Source organism: Sorex fumeus, unplaced genomic scaffold (genome assembly GCF_029834395.1).
Source record: "Sorex fumeus unplaced genomic scaffold, SorFum_2.1 ptg000106l, whole genome shotgun sequence".
Classification (NCBI taxonomy): domain Eukaryota; kingdom Metazoa; phylum Chordata; class Mammalia; order Eulipotyphla; family Soricidae; genus Sorex; species Sorex fumeus.
Genome location: NW_026606163.1, coordinates 2,642,198 through 2,659,189, shown reverse-complemented (window position 1 = coordinate 2,659,189; position 16,992 = coordinate 2,642,198).

Here is a 16,992-nt window from a genome sequence, read left to right as displayed (position 1 = left end):
AATTTTCACACATGGACAGACAAGACAACATTGTGGTAAAGCAAAAGAGACAAAACCAAGTTTCCAATGTGACAAAGCTTAAATCTGAAACACAGGTACAATAAATTTTGCAAAGGATCAACGATTTTACTTACAATTAAATATCTTATGATACAGAGAAAACTAGGCAGAAAGTCTGCTCTGAACTGCAAATTAACTGGGATACACTCTCCAGCCTTCAAAGTTTAATTTCTAGGAAGACAAATATTAAAGGGTTTAATAAATCATTCACTTAGATGATTATAAACAAGTAAGTCTTTGGGGCCAGAGCTATAGTACAGCAGCAGGACATTTGCCTTGCATGTGGGTGCCCCAGGTTGAATCTTTGGCACCCCACGTGGTCCTCTGAGCAATGCCAGCAGTAATTCCTGAGTGTAGAGTCAGGAGTAACCCTGATCAATGCCAGGTGATCCAAAAAGCTCGGAAAAACAAAACCAAAAGCACATTTAAAAAAACCACAAAAGAAAACAAAATAAAAAACTAAGACTAGTTTGGGACATGGTAACAAAGCTGACACATAATAAAATCTTCTTCATATATTGCACTTTCAGGTACTTTGCAAAATAATTAGCAATATCATCTTTAACACTGATTACAATATGTTCCCACAGTTCTTGTTAAATTATTTTTAAAAATTTTTATATTTATAAAGTTGTTCACAATACTTTATTACATACACTCATTATTTCAACACCAATCCCACCACAATTATACCTTCCCAGCATCATTATTTCGAATTTTCCTACCCTTACCCAAGCCTGCCCCAAAGGCAGAGGCTAAATAATTGATTTTGTATTGCTTATTATAAATAATAGACTTAAAATGATCCAAAAAGATTTCCTTAGAGGAAAGTGTGTGAAAATTGTTGTATCTCACCAGCAGCCATTAAGCCCCTGTATAGGAAATCACTAACATGTTGTTACAGGTTGAGCCATGTATATATATATATATATATATACAGATCAGTTGCCTTCTACCTTACATCCCATCAAATGTAAATCTCTGACATCTTTATTTATTGTGACGATAACTGATGCTACTTGGCTCAGTGTTTGGGTAACTCCCAGCAGTGGTTGTGGAATCATGTGTTGCTAAGGACAGAACTGAGGGTTCACATATGTAAAACATGCACAACAGTCCTCTGAGCCATCTCCCTGATGTTCCTTCTTTATATTTATGGGAGGTGACTTGCACTAAATTTTGAGAATGGGGCGAGGTTTAGGTAGGCTTCCCAGTTCAGTGGGTATTTTGAGTATTAGAAATGATGCTTTCTGAAATGCTCTCATTCTTTTTCTTCATATAGTTTGTTGTGGGCCTTCTCTTTGTCTTTATTTCCCCCATGATATTCAATTTTTTTTATCCCTAGCACTTTTACTTTGCATGTGGGCCCTGGTCTGGGAAGGGATCTTTGGTAGGTCACTTTTGACTCTTCATGAGCTAGACTAGACCAACTCTTTCGAGTCTTTCTAATCCTGCCTATTTCTTATGTCATCATGAGATGGGTACACTTGTTCCAGTGCCAATAACTATTCTCTAATTTGCTGGTTGTATTTTTCATTAAAGTTTCTTTTTTGAAAGGGGTGGCAGACCCTATCAGATGCAGCCTTTTATTCTCTTCTGGATTCTCCTTTATTGAGACCTCTATTTACATGCAGGTTTTGTGGCCATTGGTGATTTGCTAGTATTCATTTGTAGTTTGTTTTCCTTTTGTTATGAACGTTGCCCCAGTTTCCTTATTTCTCTAGTTCCTTTAGATAGAATAAATGCTTTAATTTAAATGCACAAGGAAATTAATCTACAAAAGGCAAAATAACTTTGTGAAAGATATAGGTAGGGCTGGTGATAACCAGTTTCTTTATGGGGACTGTCCCTGGCATTGCCCAGGTACCTAGTGGTACTCAAGCCCTGTGCTGGAGACACCTGTTGGCCCTGCAGTGTGTGGTGTCAGGAGGTGTTGGAATGAGCCTAGACCCACCACGTGCAAGGCAAGTTCTCTACTACTAGATCCATTTCTCCAACGCAAGAACTCATTTTTGTATTTAACCTGTTAGTCAATATTTTTTTGACAGTGGTTGGGGTGGTATTTGGGTTTGGGGATCATATCCAGTATTGATTAAGGCTTTCTACTATGAATTTTAAATTAAATCACCATGAGCTACACAGTTATAAAGCGGTTCATGATCCAATTTCAGTCATACAATGTTCTGAACCCCATCCCTCCACCAGTGCATATTTCCACCACCAGTGTCCCCCAGTTTCTTCCCGCCACCCGCAACTACCAGCCTACCTCTATTGTAGACAGTTTTACTCTCTCTCTCTCTCTCTCACACACACACACACACACACACACACATTGTGGTTTGCAATATAAATATTGAGAGGTTATCGAATTTGTTCCTTTTCCTACTTTTAGCACTCAGTTCTTATCTGAGTAATCATTTAAAACTATTGCTGTCATAGTGGATCCTTCTCTATCCCAACTCTAGGTACTTTCCTCAAGGGATCACTCCTAGCAGTGTGCACAATGTTGTGCTTCCATATATGGTGCTAGGGATCAAACTGGGGTTGGTTGTGTTCAAGGCAAGTCCCCTAACACTTTTTTTTTAAATATGTCTGGTCCCTCAACTTTTTAATTAATTATTTTTTGAGAGAAGGTGGGATTGCCAATGATAGAACTCCGTACCTCTACACTGCAAGCATGTATATCATGCATATATACTCATGTATATCACTGAGTAACAAGTAGGCTGGTAGTACAATATGAGGACCTGAGATAATTCAGCCTTGCTTTGGGGACCGTGTGGTATCAGGGATCGAACGGGGGTTGGGCACATATAAGGCATGCACCTTAATGTCTACTGTCCCTCTGGCCCCCATCTAATCTTTTAAATAGCAATAAAATACAGCTTTACAAAATTCTAGCATATACCTATTTCTTATATAACAATTAAAAACTACAAATTAGTCAAAGGCATATCATGTTTTATTTTTTTTTCTTTTGGGGTAACACCCGGTGATGCTCAGGGATTACTCCTGGCTCATGAACTCAGGAATTACTCCTGGCAGTGCTTGGGGGACCATATGGGTTGCTGGGAATCGAACCCGGGTAGGCCATGTTCGCTGCATACAACGCAAATGCCCTACCCGCTGTGCTATTGCTCCAGGCCCAAACATTTTTAAAAAGGAAAAGAATTTCTCAGTGTTCCGTGTAGAAACCTGTCAGTTAACAAGTTTCAGAGAAATGACCAAAGCAACTTGGATGATGCCAAGAGAGAGGAGGAGTCCTGTTTCTCTTGCCAATAAAAAACATACTGTCAGGGACCCCTTCTGCTTTCTTCCAGGGAAGCTATTAACCCCTTGCTTCCTGGGGAATGGAAATCTTGGTAAAATAACGGTGAGTTTCTGAGGATAGGTAAGAAAGACGAGTAACTCCAAAATATTTCCTCCCAGCCGTCTAAGAGAGAAAATTTGCTCACTCCTTCACATGCAGAGTAATACGAAAAGAAAGTCTCAGCTCACCAGATGAAGAGGGGTAACAGGAAAGAGAAAAAGATGGTAAGCAGGAAAACGAATACCAGATCCTTAGGAATTCCCCAAAAGAAAAAGACAAACACTACACATGGGTGACTGATTAACCCTTCCCCACACTGAGTAGGTAGGTGATCAGTCTCTCCCAGGCCCCTGAGTGAGAACCATTGTGAAAGCACTTTTCAGAACAGGCAGCACTCTGTGAGCCGCTTGGGGCCAGTCCTGGCACCTGAGAATCAACTCCATCCAGAAGGGAAACTCACTCCCCACATTCTGAAAAGGACTCAGAATCCAAACTCTCCCTGGGAGAGGAGCTAAGGGCTTTCTTGGAAGTCTGTCCAGGTAAGAAGGTGTTAAGGAAGGTACCTGTTGTCAGTGAATCTCATTGATCCCTCGCCCGCCTGGCCAACTTCTCCTGGAGTCTGTGGGCTGCTAAGGAAGGCTGGTACCCTTAGAGACCTTCTATTAGGATTCAGGTTTCATTTCAGCCACAAAGCCAGGAATTCCAAGTTGTCTTAGTATCATACCAGGGCCTTCAAATGTAACAGTTCGTTTAATCCATCACAGCAAAACAAACTTTAGGACATTAAGCAATGAGAGTGAATATTTCACGTCAAGACTGACTGCAACCAGGAAATCTGCTGGAAGTGTAGCCAGACAGGGGCACCAAGCACTTGACATAGGAACATTCCTGAAACCTCGCATTGGGGGCAAATAGAAAAGGAGCAAATAAATGGGGCTTCTCAATTGGTTGTGTTGTGACAATACACTAAGTTACACTGAAGCAGGAGGGGTCTTATTTGTGGTTCCTGTTGCTCGAAATCTTTGTTATGGACACATTGTTTTAGGTCCCAATGAGACATCTATGAATTGACTAATTGTTTCTGTGACACTTGCCTACTTCTCCACCCGGGTAACAGGTGGGTTTGGGTCCTTCTGCTCCATTCTGAACCAAGACTTATTACTGATGACCTATTCTTCTCTGCTAGGTTCCTAGAATGAGCCACTCAGAGTTCCTGCCTCTGGCTGTCTCCTGGTTGCCTTTGCTTAGCTCCCGCTCACATTTCTAACTTTCCTGTCACTATAGCAATACACCATGAGAAGGTATTTCTTAATTCAAGTGGTACAGCAGAAACAGAGCAAAAGTACATTTTAACCCTTACATATCAAAGCAGCCTGAGACACCAATGGGAACAGGATATCACTGCTCAGACCACCTTAAACCCAGATTTAAACCAAAAACTCACATGAAGCACTAGTAATAATGAAAAAACTTAAGAAATTTCACCATTCTTTGGACAGAGACAGAAGCTCAGAACACTTCTCAAGTGCTTCATAAATTCTGAGACTGACTGACATGACCTAAAGCAACAAAATGCTCTTTATAACCACGGAACTACTAAAGCATCACAAGTGTCAATGAACCTACAAAAGACTGAGGGGAGAAACAATAAGTAATTGAACAGAAGAGGTAAAGAATACAATAGTAGGACTCAGCATTAGAATGGAACAAGCCAAAATTGAATCAGTGACACACATGGCAGTGGGTGGGGGGAGTATGTTTCTGCCAGAAGTTCATCCTGTTCCTTCAGGGTGAGCACATCAGCAGCCTGCTGGTGTCTTCAGTGCTGCTGTGCCTTTGGTTGGACCCCAACAACTTGGGGCCAAGTTTACCCGGAAAGTAAACCAACAAAAGTTACATATGTGGGAGCGACACAGACAAACCACCGCTGGCTCAGCTATACAGACTCATGTCTTGGCCTTATTTTCAGAGACCCATAAATTTCGAAAGAGAACAAAAGCTATAGTTAAGGCCAGTGGTGCACTGTGGGAGAGCAGTTGTGCCCTGTATGGCATATGCCAATTTCTCTGGAAAAGATGGAATCAAGGGCCATGATCCAGAGACACAAAAGAGTCTCGAACAGAGCAGCTCACTGCAGAGATGCCTCCAGAATTCAAGCAGACCAACTTCACTGACATGCCCAGATTTGGTGGGGGCGGAAGGCAATGTCCCTCCACCTGCCCCCTAACCCCCACCTCCCTGGAGGTTGCCAACTTTCAGAACCCAGAGAGAAGTGCAGGTAAGCGGGTTCAGAGACAACAAACTCCTTGCGTCATGGGATAGGGGATGATAGGGTCCCTCTCTTCCCCCATCCCCATAGGACCCTGGATGTCATGCCCACAAACTGCCTCTGGCTGCTACTTAAGCTTCTTAATGGCCATGATCCAGACACACATAAGAATCTCAAATCGAGCAGCTTGCTGCAGAGATTTTACACACCCTACTTATCTAGAATGTTAGAATTCCAAGAGCACGCTAAGGCTCTTGTGACCAGGAGACATCTTATGTGAATCACAACAAGGAATTTAAAAAGGAGCATAGGGGAAACTGTCTGCCATAGAGGCAGGGGGAGGGGTGGGACAGTAGGGATACTGGGGACATTGGTGGTGGAAGATGTGCATTGGTGGAGGGATGGGTGTTTGATCCTTGTATGACAAACTCAAACAGGGAAGCTTTGTACCTGTGTCACAGTGATTCAATAATTTTTTTTTAAAAAGACAGTACATATGTCCTCATCAATAATCAAGAGATAGAGGCCAGAAAGATAGCAAACCAGGTAGGGCACTTCCTTGCACATGACTGATCTGTTAGATCCCTTGTTCCCCATGTGGTCTGCTTAGCTAGCCAGGATTTTTCTCTACATGCAGAGCCAGGATAAGCCCAGAGCACCAGTAGATGTGGCCCACAAACAAATAAAAAAGAGGTCTAGAAAAGAGAATTTTTAAATAAATAATGTAAGCTATTTAACTGACAACAGAAGAGAAAAATCACTGAATTATAGAATTTCTAGAAGGGCAGTAAAGAAACAAATGCAATAGTGTAGTGGGTAAGATACTTTCTTGCATGACGCTGACTTAGATCCAATATTCAATATCACCCAGAATCCTCCAAGTCCCATCAGGAGTGATCTCTGTGTACAGAGCCAGGAGTAAGCCATGTACGCTTCTCAAGCGTACATGGAACATTCTCCAAGATAGACCACATGCTGAGCCACAAAACATGCCTCCATAAAATTAAGAAGGTAGAGATTGTATCAACAATCTTCTCAGACCATAATGCGCTGAAATTAGAAGTAAATCACACACAAAAACAGAAAACTAAATCAAACACCTGGAAATTAAACAGTGCACTATTGAACAACGAGTGGATTAGACAGGAAATCAAAGAGGAAATCAAAAGATTCCTAGAAACGAATGAAAATGAGAACACGAGTTACCAAAACTTATGGGACACAGCAAAGGCTGTGTTAAGAGGAAAGTTTATAGCTCTACAAGCATTCCTCAGGAAGGAGGAGCGAGCACACATAAGTAACCTAACCTCACAGCTTAAGAGCTTGGAGAAGGACCAAAAAAAGGAGCACAACCCGAACAGGAGAAAGGAAATAATAAAACTCAGAGCAGAGATTAACGAGATGGAAACCCAAAAAACAATCCGAAAGATCAATGAAACCAAGAGCTGGTTCTTCGAGAAAATTAACAAGATCGATAAGCCTCTAGCAAAACTCACAAAGAAAGGGAGAGAGAAAACCCTAATAAACCGAATCAGAAATGAAAAGGGGGTCATTACAACAGAAACCACAGAAATTCAGAGGATCCTCAGGGAGTACTTTGAGAAGCTTTATGCCACGGAACATCAAAACCTCGAGGAAATGGATAAATTCCTAGACTCCTACAGACTCCCAAGGCTGAACCAAGAAGACCTGGAATACCTGAACAGACCTATCACCATCAAGGAAATTGAAATGGTAATAAAAAGTCTCCCCAAGCACAAAAGTCCTGGCCCGGATGGATTCACTAGTGAATTCTTCCAAATCTTTAAAGAGGACTTACTCCCAATGCTCTTTAAGCTTTTCCACGAAATTGAAATATCAAAAACACTTCCAAACAGTTTCTACGAAGCAAATATCACACTGATACCAAAAGCAGACAGAGATACCACAAAGAAAGAGAATTACAGGCCGATATCCCTGATGAACACAGATGCAAAGATCCTCAACAAACTACTAGCAAATAGAATCCAACTACTCATTAAAAAGATCATACACCATGACCAAGTAGGATTCATCCCAGGGATGCAAGGATGGTTTAACCTTCGGAAATCAATCAACATAATCCACCATATCAACAAAAGAAAAGATAAAAAGCATATGATCATATCAATAGATGCAGAGAAAGCATTTGATAAGATCCAGCACCCCTTTATGATGAAAACCCTAGCCAAAATGGGTATAGAGGGGACCTTCCTCAACATAATTAAAGCCATCTACCACAAGCCTACAGCAAGCATCATCCTCAATGGGGAAAAACTGAGAGCCTTCCCTCTAAGATCAGGGACGAGACAGGGATGCCCACTCTCTCCACTGCTGTTCAATATAGTACTGGAAGTACTTGCAATAGCGATTAGGCAGGAAAAAGATATTAAGGGCATTCAGGTAGGAAAGGAAGAAATCAAGCTCTCACTATTCGCAGATGATATGATACTCTACTTAGAGAACCCAATAACTTCCACCAAAAAACTCCTAGAAACAATAGACTCGTATAGTAAAGTTGCAGGTTATAAAATCAATACCCAAAAGTCCATGGCTTTCCTATACGCAAACAGTGAGAGAGAAGAAAGCAACATGAAAAAAACAATCCCATTCACAATTGTGCCCCAGAAAATCAAGTACCTAGGAATCAGCTTAACTAAGGAAGTAAAGGACCTGTACAATGAAAACTACAAAACGCTACTTCAGGAAATAAAAGAGGACATGAGGAAATGGAAAGATATCCCCTGCTCATGGGTCGGGAGACTTAACATTGTCAAAATGGCAATACTACCGAAAGCATTGTATAAATTCAATGCAATCCCTATAAGGATACCCATGACATTCTTCAAAGAAATGGAGCAAACACTCTTGAAATTTATATGGAACAATAAGCCCCCACGAATAGCTAAAGCAATTCTTGGGAAAAAGAAAATGGGAGGAATCAACCTCCCGAACTTCAAACTGTACTACAAAGCAGTAATAATTAAAACAGCATGGTACTGGAACAAAGGCAGAACTGCAGACCAGTGGAACAGGGTTGAATACACTGACATCTCTCCTCAATCATATGCTCATCTAATCTTTGATAAAGGTGCAAGTAATGTGAAGTGGAGTAAGGAAAGCCTCTTTAATAAATTGTGTTGGCATCACTGGACGGCTACATGCAAAAAAATAGGCTCAGAACTCTGCCTAACACCATGTACAAAAGTAAGATCAAAATGGATTAAAGACCTCAACATCAGACCAGAAACCATAAGGTACATTGAAGATAAAGTTGGCAAAACCCTCCATGACATTGAAGCTAATGGTATCTTCAAAGATGCCACGCCACTGGCCGAGCAAGTGAAAACAGAGATAGATAAATGGGACTATCTTAAACTAAGAAGCTTCTGCACCTCCAAAGAAACAGTGACCAAAATACAAAGACAGTCTACAGAATGGGAAAGGATATTCACCGAATACACATCTGACAAGGGGTTGATATCCAGGATATACAAAATACTGGTTAAACTCCACAAGAAGAAAACATCCAACCCCATCCAAAAATGGGGCAATGAAATGAACAGAAACTTTCTCAAAGAAGAAATCCGAATGGCAAAAAAGCACATGAGAAAATGCTCTACATCATTAATCATCAGGGAGATGCAGATCAAAACCACAATGAGATACCATCTCACACCTCAGAGACTGGCCCACATTCAAAAGAACAAAAGCAACCGATGCTGGCGTGGATGTGGCGAGAAAGGGACACTCCTTCACTGTTGGTGGGAATGTCCACTGGTTCAGCCCTTCTGGAAAACAGTATGGACGATTCTCAAAAAATTAGAAATTGAGCTCCCATTTGACCCAGCAATACCACTCCTGGGAATATATCCCAGAGAGGCAAAAATGTATAGTCGAAGTGACATCTGCACTTGTTTGTTCATTGCAGCACTCTTTACAATAGCCAGAAACTGGAAGAAACCTGAATGCCCAAGAACAGATGACTGGTTAAAGAAACTTTGGTACATCTACACAATGGAGTACTATGTAGCTCTTAGAAAAGATGAAGTCATGAAATTTACATACAAGTGGTACAATATGGAAAGTATCATGCTAAGCGAAATGAGTCAGAAAGAGAGGGATAGACATAGAAAGATTGCATTCATCTGGGGGATATAAAGTAACAAAGTATGAGATTAATACCCAAGAATAGCTGAGATCAGCACCAGGAGGATTACTCCATAACTTAGAGGCCAGCCGGGTATCCTAGAGGAAAGGGCTGTTCAGATAGAGAAGGGAGCACCAAATAAAGGATGTTTGGAGGATCCTCCCAGGAGGGGAGATGCATGTCGAAAGTAGACTATGGACTGAACATGTTTGCCACTCAATGCCTCTTTTGCAGACCACAACACCCAAAAGGAGAGAGAGAACACAGGGGATTGCCCTGCCACAGAGACAGGGGGGATGGGGGGATGGGGGTGGGAGGGATATTATCCATGGTGGTGGAAAATGGGCACTGGTGGAGGGATGGGTATCTGATCATTGTATAATTGAAACCAAAGCACAAAAAATTGTAAATCTACAACTTTAAAAAAAAAAATAAAATAAAGGGGAAAAAAAATTATGATCTATTGAAAAAAAAGCAAACTCTCAGGGCCATGGGGTAGAATTGACAACACACAGATATAACGCACATATTTATTGAAAAATCTATGACAAAGTTGCTAGGTAGATAAAGTGTGGCAGGCAAGTCCTCTTCAACTAACATGTGGGGAAAACTGGAAAATAAAATGTAAAAAAAGAGAAGGAAATACGTATCTCATATCCACCCAAAGTTAATTCAAAGTGGATTATAGACTTTGATATTGGACCATAATCCATACAATACATTTTTGAAAGCATATACAGACCTGTCTAGGAAAGGAACCTCATAGGTGTGTGCAATGGTTTGATTTCACTGGTAAAAGAAATAAAAATACAAAGGGGATTAAAACAAATGTACAAGTGAGTACAGAACAAATAAAACTTGAGATAAAATGTTAAAACTGCCCTACTGCGTGGGAGAAAATATTTTCAAACATATAACAAATAAAGGACCAATGTCAAGATGTATAAAACATGCAAAAGCTCAACACAACCCAAATCATCACATCAAATAGGAGAGAAGTGAGACCCATCCACAAAGAGGACATACAAATGATCAATAAGTGTATGAAAACATGTTCAGTATCAACTATTACGAGGACATTGCAAATCAAAACAATGAGATATTATCACCCACCAGTGAAAATGGCATATGTCACAAAGAGTAGAAACAACTACTGTTGGCAAGAATGTAAAAAAGGAAACCTCACTGGGAAACTGAACTTGTTCAACTTCTAGGAAAAACACTTCAGAGATTTCACCAAACAATAAAAATATAATTTCCATATGTTTCAGAGATTTCACTTGTTGGCATTGCCCCACTAAAAACAGAAAATATTAATTTGAAAAAATATATGAATACCTGTGTTCATCGAAGCCTAATTAGAATAGCCAGGAAATGGAGGCAACCCAAACATCAATGATGGATGAATAAAGAAGTTAGGACACAAGTGCACACATGCAGATGTACACAATGGAATTTTACTAAGCTATTACAAAATAATGAAATCTCTGACTGGAGCTGGAATAAGTCAGAGGGATTAAGACAAAAGCCTTAATTTCAATAAGTAAGTCAGTTGAAATAAGTAAGAGAGATTAAGACAAAACTCACACAATCTCTCTCGTGTGTGATATTGGGAGTCAGAAAACAAGGAAAGAGAGAGTGTCAAATATGGCAACCCCTTAACCTTGAATTCCAAACCTGAGATTACCATACACTTGGGCGAGGAGTGGGATAAAACAAGACGTGAAGCTGGAAGTAGCACATGGATAGTGGTGGAAAGTCTTGTGCATTTTGGTGGGATGAACTGCAATAACTGTAATAATAAATACTGTTCCCCCAACAAAGCAGTGGTTAGAACTGTTGCTTATTAATTCTAAGTTAACAGGGAAGGCACACATGACCTGCAAAGATTAACCTTAGACCTGTCGCTCATCATCCTCATTTAGGAGGACTTGAAATGCTACCGACTGAAGTAGTGATGGTTTGCAATGAGAAAAATTCTCTCTTGCTTTCACATGACTCAAACTATGCACACAGGTTTATTATTTTAACCATCTTAGACATCCATAAAGCCCTTTGGTGTTCAACCCACTTGGGAGCTAGATGGCAGTGGGTGCTGGTCTCCTGGTGTATTTAGGGCTCATTCAAGCCCGGAATGGGTGGAAGGGAACACAACAATCTATCTGGGGTCTCCACCTATAGAGTCGGAGTGCAAAAAACCCAGAGCACAACCAACACAGCAGAGTCAGAGAATCAGAAGTCAAATTTAAAGCGATGAAGGAAAAATATACATGCATACTTATTTACTATACATATATAAAGCAATCAATGCATCACAATCTTCCTAAGTGCACATGGGATATTTGCTAGGACTGATCATTTGTTAGACCACAAAAAATTTCTTAGGAATTTCAAGAAGATCTAAAACATGCCAAGTAACGAATGTGAACAAAATTGCAAGAAAGTAAAAATTAATCATAAAGAAAAATTAGAACTACATATATGCAGGAAAATAAAAAAAAAACTCTGAACAGCCAATGGTAGGAGAATGAAAGTTAAGTGGAAATTAGAGGGGGAAAAATGAGACAAATAAAAAAGGAAACACATCTTTCTAAAACACGTGACATGCTGCAGAGTTAAGAGAAATTTCACAGCACTGAAGGTCTACATCAAGGCCTGGCAGTCAAAACTCTCCAGAATTCAACCGTTGCCATGGTCACAGCTGCTCTTCACATGTTCAGGCAGAGCCTACCCATGACTGACCCTATTCCTCGACCCTGCGCCTGCATTTCATACCTGACACAACCCATCTTCCAAGAGTGGCACACCACATTTGATGAAGGCAACCAATTCTCTAGGGAAATATATCTTTACATATATATATATATATATATATATATGTATATCACTGTTACTGTCCTCCCATTGTTCATGGATTTGCTTGAGCCGGCCCAGTAACGTCTCCATTTTGTGACTTGTTGTTACTTTCTTTGACATATCGAATAAATCACGGGTAGCTTGCCAGGCTTTGCCTTGCAGGCGAGATACTCTCAGTAGCTTGCAGGGTCTTTGAGAGGGACGAAGGAATTGAACTCAGGTTGGCCGCATGCAAGGCAAACACCCTAGGGCTGTGCTATTGCTCCAGTCCAATATCTATGCACAAAGGACTGAACCTTTAACAACATGCTCATAATCTCTTATAGAAGGGTTTAGTGGTTAAAGCGTGAAATACAACAATCTTCACACACTTTTCTCTAAAGAAACATTTTGGAGCATTTTTAGCATTTTATTCGTAACAAATAATGCAAAATAAATTATTTTCATTCTGCTATGGGGTAGGGGTTGGGGTTTGGGATGAAAACATCCGAAATATGGTAGTGGGAATGTGTAATGGTGTTGGGATTGGTGATCAAATATAAAATATAATCAAATATTGTGAACTACTATATAAAAATAAAATTAAAACTAAGAAATAAGAAAATTCTCAAATGAAAGGAAAAATTAGCCAATTCAGCACTTAGTTCTGGAAGAATACACAAAATTGACAAGAAAAAAATATCCAAAGATGAATAGCCTAAGTTGGAGTGTGGGCAGGATATTCTCAGTAGATTACCGGACTCTCTGAATTATATAAATATAATACATATTTGTATAATATATAAATGTAATATATGTAATATTTATATATTGACTTGTGGGCTGGAGCGATAGCACAGCGGTAGGGTATTTGCCTTGCAGGCAGCCCACAAGGCCGACCTGAGTTCGATTCCTCCACCCCTCTCGGAGAGCCCGGCAAGCTACCGAGAGTATCTCGCCTGCACGGCAGAGCCTGGCAAGTTACCCAGGATGTATTCAATATACCAAACACAGTAACAACAAAGTGTCCATTGGAGACGTTACTGGGCCGGCTCGAGCAAATCGATGATCAACGGGACGGCCTTTACTTACTTTACTTATCATTTGTTGCCTACTGTCTGAAACCCATCAAATATGGTGTGGGAATGATGGAAAATGGGTAGGGATGTGGCCAGGAATATGTTCACTCATATGTGAGGCTCGGCCCAAGTGTGTGGAAAGCAGCATGGAGTGTGGCGGCAGTTGGGTAGTGGAGCAAGAATATAGGTTCCAAAAGACCTAGTGATTTCACATTTGCATGTTCCCACCAAAACCCCTTAATAGAAAAATCAAAATGATATATGCACTCCTATATTCACTGCCATGCTAAGTACAATACTCAGGAAAACCCCAAATGGACACATAAACAGATAAAGTTGTAGTATAAACACGCACAACAGAACACTACTCAGCTACAAGAAAAGGTAAAATCTTGCAGACTCCTGCAAATTGGATGGATGGAGGGCATCCTGACAAGCAAAAGAATTCAGAGAAAGGACAAATATTGTAGGATCTCAGCGTGCTATATAAACAAAGGAAAGTAATTAAAAACTCCTGAATGAAAAGATGTCTTGACTTTTGATTACAAAACAAAACCTCAGTCAAGGAAGAAGCAGACTGAAGGTGATGTGAGGACAATGGTGGGGAAAGGCACCCAGGTGGAGAGTTACTGATGACAACATATATGACCTTACTTGTGCGATGCACATATAACATGCAGAAAACCACATCCCATGACCACTACACATGTGCCTAAATTTGCAAACACATCAACACTGGACCTTCACAACTCAGGTTGAAGAACACCCCTCATTCTGTTCCCTGGGAAAGAATCCATAAGAGCTTCCATGACTCGCTACTCCCAGGAGAGATTGGACACACTCAATAAGCTGCTGCCTTGTCTGCCCAGTACACCATCCTCCTTCGCTCTGGAATTTCTTAAGATTCTTTCCAATTGCTCTTTGCTCTCCCCTTTCTAAAGCAGATATTTCTCATCCTAACAAATTCTTCGTGGGATGAAGGAAACTGAATTAGTGTAACCATGATACCAGAACCACCAACACCACCACAACCACCACAGGTTCCTCATATTTAATGGGTCATCAAGCTCAGCTTGCTCTGCTGGGCCCAAAATTTCACTAGCTGCTTCCTGAAGTAAACAATTTGAAATCCCTGTCTCTGTCATCTGGCCATCCTACTGCTTTCTTGGAACTGGTAATCACCATGGTTAAACTCAAACAGATCTGCGATTGCAGCATTACACCCATGTACTTGTGAGCTGACAATGGCTGGACACCTCTACCTGGTCTCAATAAATGAAGTGTCTTGTCCTAAAATACTACAGATAATGAACACACATTTAAGAGGTTTTTAAGGCATTACAATATACAAAAACATAGTTTCACTGTCAATTTTGTAAGCTCAACTGAACCTTACATATGTCTGTCGATATTTGCTTAATTCTTGCATCTCCTGCCAACCAGGCTACCAATTGCACAACAATTGGATGTCAGATTATGATTGTTTCAATATTTTAAGTCAAGAAAACTGTTTCATTTATTGACGAGGGAATAGTGATGGAACCTAATTGTTGGTTTCTAAACCGCTTTGGGAAACAAAGATGAAGCTTTTCTAAGTATGTATTTTCTATGTATGTCAGAGCTTCCCATTTTCCCCATTTAGGAGTGACCTGACTTTTTTCATGTTCAAGGGCTAAAGTTATCAATAAGGAAAAACTTTGTGTTTGCTTTTGCATCCTACACAAAAGGTCCACATGGTATTAGGGCTTTGTTTGCTCCTGCTGTTTTATTGCTGTTGTATTTTGGGATTCTTTTGTTTTGGTTTGAAGCCACACTGGCTGTGCTGAGGAATTCCTTTGCACTCAGGAATTACTCTGGCGGTACTCAGGGTACCATCTGGGATGAAGAGGATGGAAGCCAGGTTGGCATATGCAAGGCAATGGCCCTCCCCCGCTGCACATTCACTCCGACCTCAAGTAGCAGTCTGAATGGTCCCAGGAGTCCTTTACCACCCTAGCTCTCAGCGTCCAGATCCGGAACCGATCTGGCGCAGGTGTGCGGCGCTGCCACAGCCTGGAGGAGACGCTCCCCCAGACAGCTGGAAAGTGCCACATACCCCTCTGTTTAGCCTGACATAGGCATGGGTGCGACTATCCCAAAGAGGAGTCATTACACCCATAGCTTGTAGGACGTTGGCAGTTGCAGACCCCGCGAGAGATGCAGGTGCGCGTGCGTGTCCGTTACCTCTAACTGCTTAGAACTGAGCCAGGACAGCCCCAATGCGCGCGCACCTACAGGCTGCAGTGGTGCAAATGTCGGCCAGTCATGCACGAGATTGGTGGCTTTTCAGGCATAAGAAGGATTCAGTTAGAGACTGCAGAAATTCATGCTGTGTGGATGGAGTCTCCTGAACAAGAGAGAAGCCGTTTGACCAATATAAAAAAATCAATACACATGCCAGCTGGTAGAACGTACATGTACTTTTAACCAGAGTGGAAATCAGTTATGAGTTCATAAAAATGAGATCCTTAGGGGTTTCAGTTCATAGTACATGTCTAGAAATATGTTAACAACAGAAAACCAGTTTGGTGTGGGAGAGAGCATTGTATTACAAGGCGAAGTTGAAGGGAACACCCAGCCATGCATTAAAAACACATCATTGAGCCTCTGGCAAAACTTATCTTTGAACCACTAAAGATATTCCTCGACTCAACATTATATTTAGGAGGCAAATCATCCATAAAATGTACTGCAAATGCAAAGAAGTAAGTTTGAGCTTCTTAGCTGTTTTAACATGAAACTTCATGGCTATTCCAGGAGGGATAAGAGCTTCCAGTAGAAAGAAACTTTGAAAAAGCTAGTCAAACATGTTAGACAATTCTACATTACTTTCATTCCTAGGGATTGGACCCTAATGAAGGATTAGAAAAACAAACAAACAAAAAAGCAAAACCCACTGCGTTTGCTTGGGAAATCTCCTTTTAATTTTTGACCTCCATGGGTTCACAAGTCACAAATGACTGAATATTGCAAAGAAAGCGTAGACTCTGTTGAAGGAGGTCCACAGGAAGAGAGGAAGGAGAGAGATTTGAGGGGCACACAACTAGACTGGTGGATAAAGTATTGAGATACAGCGAAGACCAAGCCAACATGTGTGCTGAGAATCGGGAAACTTTGTCTAAGTGGCTGGAAGAGGCCATGTGAGCTGCTCTGCCATTGAGCAGTTTGAAGGAAAGTTCTGGTTCTGGCCGTCCAATCAGAGCCCTTCATGGAATGTTTCCCCAGCCAGGCC